This window comes from Ctenocephalides felis, unplaced genomic scaffold (assembly GCF_003426905.1).
Source record: "Ctenocephalides felis isolate EL2017-DRISC unplaced genomic scaffold, ASM342690v1 CF-g0.4_SCAFFOLD_03216, whole genome shotgun sequence".
NCBI classification, from domain to species: Eukaryota; Metazoa; Arthropoda; class Insecta; order Siphonaptera; family Pulicidae; genus Ctenocephalides; species Ctenocephalides felis.
In genome coordinates, this window is record NW_020539370.1 from 22,501 (window position 1) to 30,000 (window position 7,500).

The 7,500-nt window shown below is 33.4% G+C and overlaps 2 non-coding genes across 2 annotated transcripts in view; one reads left to right on the plus strand and one right to left on the minus strand.

Annotated features, from left to right (window-relative positions):
* The window catches only part of LOC113381950, a 119-nt gene extending 101 nt beyond the window's left edge, over positions 1-18 (minus strand). Inside the window, exon 1 of the ribosomal RNA XR_003367616.1 lies at positions 1-18. This exon is cut by the window's left edge and continues 101 nt beyond it. This is a non-coding gene — a ribosomal RNA (5S ribosomal RNA).
* Positions 19-6,857: 6,839 nt separating this feature from the next.
* On the plus strand, positions 6,858-6,976 carry LOC113381956. Its single transcript, XR_003367622.1, has one exon. It is a non-coding gene; the product is annotated as a 5S ribosomal RNA (ribosomal RNA).
* The last annotated feature ends 524 nt before the right edge of the window (positions 6,977-7,500 follow it).

Here is a 7,500-nt window from a genome sequence, read left to right on the forward strand (position 1 = left end):
CATGGTATGATCGTTGACGACAAGTAAAACTATACAATCATATGTATACATAAGGTTATAAATGAAATTTCAGTAATAATTTAATATATATCTGCAATGTTACCATAGGGATAACTGACTTGTAACGCGAAGCAACCGAAAAGTTACCATAGGGATAACTGACTTGAAACGCGAAGCAACTGAAAAGTTGCCATAGGGATAACTGACTTGAAACGCGAAGCAACTGAAAAGTTGCCATAGGGATAACTGACTTGAAATTTTGTTCTTAGCCACGTAATTTAAAAAATCTCGAGAAAATTATATGAACACAATTAACCATTTATATACCATTTTATTCGTTATTTTATTCTGCATCTTTCGTACGAACAAAGTTTTTTCGTATCTTTTACGGTTTTCATGTTATAGAGCAATATGTGTAGATGTTAACTTGTCAAAATGCAAAGTGCGGCTAGGTTGGAGCAATACTCCTCACGATTCGATATTTCTGTAAAGAAAACATATAAAGTATTATACATCGTTAGAAAGGTCTCAAAATTCTTAGTTTTTTTCCCATATATCGCAACTTCGAATTCCAAACGGTGTGGCCTACAGGCGAGTTGCCGTCGTAAAATTTCAGGAAAATCGGAAAATCTCGAGAAAATTATATGAACACACTTAACCATTCATATACCATTTTATTCATAATTTTATTCTGCATCTTTCGTACGAACAAAGTTTTTTCGTATCTTTTACGGTTTTCATGTTATAGAGCAATATGTGTAGATGTTAACTTGTCAAAATGCAAAGTGCGGCTAGGTTGGAGCAATACTCCTCACGATTCGATATTTCTGTAAAGAAAACATATAAAGTATTATACATCGTTAGAAAGGTCTCAAAATTCTTAGTTTTTTTCCCATATATCGCAACTTCGAATTCCAAACGGTGTGGCCTACAGGCGAGTTGCCGTCGTAAAATTTCAGGAAAATCGGAAAATCTCGAGAAAATTATATGAACACACTTAACCATTCATATACCATTTTATTCATAATTTTATTCTGCATCTTTCGTACGAACAAAGTTTTTTCGTATCTTTTACGGTTTTCATGTTATAGAGCAATATGTGTAGATGTTAACTTGTCAAAATGCAAAGTGCGGCTAGGTTGGAGCAATACTCCTCACGATTCGATATTTCTGTAAAGAAAACATATAAAGTATTATACATCGTTAGAAAGGTCTCAAAATTCTTAGTTTTTTTCCCATATATCGCAACTTCGAATTCCAAACGGTGTGGCCTACAGGCGAGTTGCCGTCGTAAAATTTCAGGAAAATCGGAAAATCTCGAGAAAATTATATGAACACACTTAACCATTCATATACCATTTTATTCATAATTTTATTCTGCATCTTTCGTACGAACAAAGTTTTTTCGTATCTTTTACGGTTTTCATGTTATAGAGCAATATGTGTAGATGTTAACTTGTCAAAATGCAAAGTGCGGCTAGGTTGGAGCAATACTCCTCACGATTCGATATTTCTGTAAAGAAAACATATAAAGTATTATACATCGTTAGAAAGGTCTCAAAATTCTTAGTTTTTTTCCCATATATCGCAACTTCGAATTCCAAACGGTGTGGCCTACAGGCGAGTTGCCGTCGTAAAATTTCAGGAAAATCGGAAAATCTCGAGAAAATTATATGAACACACTTAACCATTCATATACCATTTTATTCATAATTTTATTCTGCATCTTTCGTACGAACAAAGTTTTTTCGTATCTTTTACGGTTTTCATGTTATAGAGCAATATGTGTAGATGTTAACTTGTCAAAATGCAAAGTGCGGCTAGGTTGGAGCAATACTCCTCACGATTCGATATTTCTGTAAAGAAAACATATAAAGTATTATACATCGTTAGAAAGGTCTCAAAATTCTTAGTTTTTTTCCCATATATCGCAACTTCGAATTCCAAACGGTGTGGCCTACAGGCGAGTTGCCGTCGTAAAATTTCAGGAAAATCGGAAAATCTCGAGAAAATTATATGAACACACTTAACCATTCATATACCATTTTATTCATAATTTTATTCTGCATCTTTCGTACGAACAAAGTTTTTTCGTATCTTTTACGGTTTTCATGTTATAGAGCAATATGTGTAGATGTTAACTTGTCAAAATGCAAAGTGCGGCTAGGTTGGAGCAATACTCCTCACGATTCGATATTTCTGTAAAGAAAACATATAAAGTATTATACATCGTTAGAAAGGTCTCAAAATTCTTAGTTTTTTTCCCATATATCGCAACTTCGAATTCCAAACGGTGTGGCCTACAGGCGAGTTGCCGTCGTAAAATTTCAGGAAAATCGGAAAATCTCGAGAAAATTATATGAACACACTTAACCATTCATATACCATTTTATTCATAATTTTATTCTGCATCTTTCGTACGAACAAAGTTTTTTCGTATCTTTTACGGTTTTCATGTTATAGAGCAATATGTGTAGATGTTAACTTGTCAAAATGCAAAGTGCGGCTAGGTTGGAGCAATACTCCTCACGATTCGATATTTCTGTAAAGAAAACATATAAAGTATTATACATCGTTAGAAAGGTCTCAAAATTCTTAGTTTTTTTCCCATATATCGCAACTTCGAATTCCAAACGGTGTGGCCTACAGGCGAGTTGCCGTCGTAAAATTTCAGGAAAATCGGAAAATCTCGAGAAAATTATATGAACACACTTAACCATTCATATACCATTTTATTCATAATTTTATTCTGCATCTTTCGTACGAACAAAGTTTTTTCGTATCTTTTACGGTTTTCATGTTATAGAGCAATATGTGTAGATGTTAACTTGTCAAAATGCAAAGTGCGGCTAGGTTGGAGCAATACTCCTCACGATTCGATATTTCTGTAAAGAAAACATATAAAGTATTATACATCGTTAGAAAGGTCTCAAAATTCTTAGTTTTTTTCCCATATATCGCAACTTCGAATTCCAAACGGTGTGGCCTACAGGCGAGTTGCCGTCGTAAAATTTCAGGAAAATCGGAAAATCTCGAGAAAATTATATGAACACACTTAACCATTCATATACCATTTTATTCATAATTTTATTCTGCATCTTTCGTACGAACAAAGTTTTTTCGTATCTTTTACGGTTTTCATGTTATAGAGCAATATGTGTAGATGTTAACTTGTCAAAATGCAAAGTGCGGCTAGGTTGGAGCAATACTCCTCACGATTCGATATTTCTGTAAAGAAAACATATAAAGTATTATACATCGTTAGAAAGGTCTCAAAATTCTTAGTTTTTTTCCCATATATCGCAACTTCGAATTCCAACGGTGTGGCCTACAGGCGAGTTGCCGTCGTAAAATTTCAGGAAAATCGGAAATCTCGAGAAAATTATATGAACACACTACTTAAATTTATTATACCAGTTATTCATAATTTTATTCTGCAGCAGAATAAATTATGAATAAAATGGTATATGAATGGTTAAGTGTGTTTTATAATTTTCTCGAGATTTTCCGATTTTCCTGAAATTTTACGACGGCAACTCGCCTGTAGGCCACACCGTTTGGAATTCGAAGTTGCGATATATGGGAAAAAAACTAAGAATTTTGAGACCTTTCTAACGATGTATAATACTTTATATGTTTTCTTTACAGAAATATCGAATCGTGAGGAGTATTGCTCCAACCTAGCCGCACTTTGCATTTTGACAAGTTAACATCTACACATATTGCTCTATAACATGAAAACCGTAAAAGATACGAAAAAACTTTGTTCGTACGAAAGATGCAGAATAAAATTATGAATAAAATGGTATATGAATGGTTAAGTGTGTTCATATAATTTTCTCGAGATTTTCCGATTTTCCTGAAATTTTACGACGGCAACTCGCCTGTAGGCCACACCGTTTGGAATTCGAAGTTGCGATATATGGGAAAAAAACTAAGAATTTTGAGACCTTTCTAACGATGTATAATACTTTATATGTTTTCTTTACAGAAATATCGAATCGTGAGGAGTATTGCTCCAACCTAGCCGCACTTTGCATTTTGACAAGTAACATCTACACATATTGCTCTATAACATGAAAACCGTAAAAGATACGAAAAAACTTTGTTCGTACGAAAGATGCAGAATAAAATTATGAATAAAATGGTATATGAATGGTTAAGTGTGTTCATATAATTTTCTCGAGATTTTCCGATTTTCCTGAAATTTTACGACGGCAACTCGCCTGTAGGCCACACCGTTTGGAATTCGAAGTTGCGATATATGGGAAAAAAACTAAGAATTTTGAGACCTTTCTAACGATGTATAATACTTTATATGTTTTCTTTACAGAAATATCGAATCGTGAGGAGTATTGCTCCAACCTAGCCGCACTTTGCATTTTGACAAGTTAACATCTACACATATTGCTCTATAACATGAAAACCGTAAAAGATACGAAAAAACTTTGTTCGTACGAAAGATGCAGAATAAAATTATGAATAAAATGGTATATGAATGGTTAAGTGTGTTCATATAATTTTCTCGAGATTTTCCGATTTTCCTGAAATTTTACGACGGCAACTCGCCTGTAGGCCACACCGTTCGGAATTCGAAGTTGCGATATATGGGAAAAAAACTAAGAATTTTGAGACCTTTCTAACGATGTATAATACTTTATATGTTTTCTTTACAGAAATATCGAATCGTGAGGAGTATTGCTCCAACCTAGCCGCACTTTGCATTTTGACAAGTTAACATCTACACATATTGCTCTATAACATGAAAACCGTAAAAGATACGAAAAAACTTTGTTCGTACGAAAGATGCAGAATAAAATTATGAATAAAATGGTATATGAATGGTTAAGTGTGTTCATATAATTTTCTCGAGATTTTCCGATTTTCCTGAAATTTTACGACGGCAACTCGCCTGTAGGCCACACCGTTTGGAATTCGAAGTTGCGATATATGGGAAAAAAACTAAGAATTTTGAGACCTTTCTAACGATGTATAATACTTTATATGTTTTCTTTACAGAAATATCGAATCGTGAGGAGTATTGCTCCAACCTAGCCGCACTTTGCATTTTGACAAGTTAACATCTACACATATTGCTCTATAACATGAAAACCGTAAAAGATACGAAAAAACTTTGTTCGTACGAAAGATGCAGAATAAAATTATGAATAAAATGGTATATGAATGGTTAAGTGTGTTCATATAATTTTCTCGAGATTTTCCGATTTTCCTGAAATTTTACGACGGCAACTCGCCTGTAGGCCACACCGTTTGGAATTCGAAGTTGCGATATATGGGAAAAAAACTAAGAATTTTGAGACCTTTCTAACGATGTATAATACTTTATATGTTTTCTTTACAGAAATATCGAATCGTGAGGAGTATTGCTCCAACCTAGCCGCACTTTGCATTTTGACAAGTTAACATCTACACATATTGCTCTATAACATGAAAACCGTAAAAGATACGAAAAAACTTTGTTCGTACGAAAGATGCAGAATAAAATTATGAATAAAATGGTATATGAATGGTTAAGTGTGTTCATATAATTTTCTCGAGATTTTCCGATTTTCCTGAAATTTTACGACGGCAACTCGCCTGTAGGCCACACCGTTCGGAATTCGAAGTTGCGATATATGGGAAAAAAACTAAGAATTTTGAGACCTTTCTAACGATGTATAATACTTTATATGTTTTCTTTACAGAAATATCGAATCGTGAGGAGTATTGCTCCAACCTAGCCGCACTTTGCATTTTGACAAGTTAACATCTACACATATTGCTCTATAACATGAAAACCGTAAAAGATACGAAAAAACTTTGTTCGTACGAAAGATGCAGAATAAAATTATGAATAAAATGGTATATGAATGGTTAAGTGTGTTCATATAATTTTCTCGAGATTTTCCGATTTTCCTGAAATTTTACGACGGCAACTCGCCTGTAGGCCACACCGTTTGGAATTCGAAGTTGCGATATATGGGAAAAAAACTAAGAATTTTGAGACCTTTCTAACGATGTATAATACTTTATATGTTTTCTTTACAGAAATATCGAATCGTGAGGAGTATTGCTCCAACCTAGCCGCACTTTGCATTTTGACAAGTTAACATCTACACATATTGCTCTATAACATGAAAACCGTAAAAGATACGAAAAAACTTTGTTCGTACGAAAGATGCAGAATAAAATTATGAATAAAATGGTATATGAATGGTTAAGTGTGTTCATATAATTTTCTCGAGATTTTCCGATTTTCCTGAAATTTTACGACGGCAACTCGCCTGTAGGCCACACCGTTTGGAATTCGAAGTTGCGATATATGGGAAAAAAACTAAGAATTTTGAGACCTTTCTAACGATGTATAATACTTTATATGTTTTCTTTACAGAAATATCGAATCGTGAGGAGTATTGCTCCAACCTAGCCGCACTTTGCATTTTGACAAGTTAACATCTACACATATTGCTCTATAACATGAAAACCGTAAAAGATACGAAAAAACTTTGTTCGTACGAAAGATGCAGAATAAAATAACGAATAAAATGGTATATAAATGGTTAATTGTGTTCATATAATTTTCTCGAGATTTTTTAAATTACGTGGCTAAGAACAAAATTTCAAGTCAGTTATCCCTATGGCAACTTTTCAGTTGCTTCGCGTTTCAAGTCAGTTATCCCTATGGCAACTTTTCAGTTGCTTCGCGTTTTAAGTCAGTTATCCCTATGGTAACTTTTCGGTTGCTTCGCGTTACAAGTCAGTTATCCCTATGGTAACATTGCAGATATATATTAAATTATTACTGAAATTTCATTTATAACCTTATGTATACATATGATTGTATAGTTTTACTTGTCGTCAACGATCATACCATGTTGAATATACCGGTTCTCGTCCGATCACCGAAGTCAAGCAACATCGGGCGTGGGTAGTACTTAGATGGGAGACCGCTTGGGAACACCACGTATCGTTGACTTTTTGCCCTAGTATTTTACCGATGTTAAGTCAAATTATAAATAGTACATACTCTCGGTATAAACTGTTAAAATCTTTGATAGAGATGAGAAAATAGTTTATGTAAAATGAAATAATATATATATATATATAAATACTGCATATTTTGTTATAAAAGATATAAATATACTGAATATTTTGTTATAAAAGATTCGAAATATTCATGGGTTGAAAGTTACTACTTATTTAGAGTATATTACAAAAATTAAATAAAAATAGCAACTTGCACGTATTTTGCAAATTGACAACTTGCACGCATTCTGCAAATTGACAACTTGCACGCATTTTGCACATTGGCAACTTGTACGCATTATGCATTATTGACAACTTACACGTACTTTGTTTGACTGGAAACTTGTACGCATTTGATTTGATATGTAACTTGTATGCATTTTATATAATTGGTAACTTGTACGCATTTCTAGAGAACTTGGCGAAAAACATTCTCCCTTATAAGGAAAAAAATATATAAAATATATAATCATA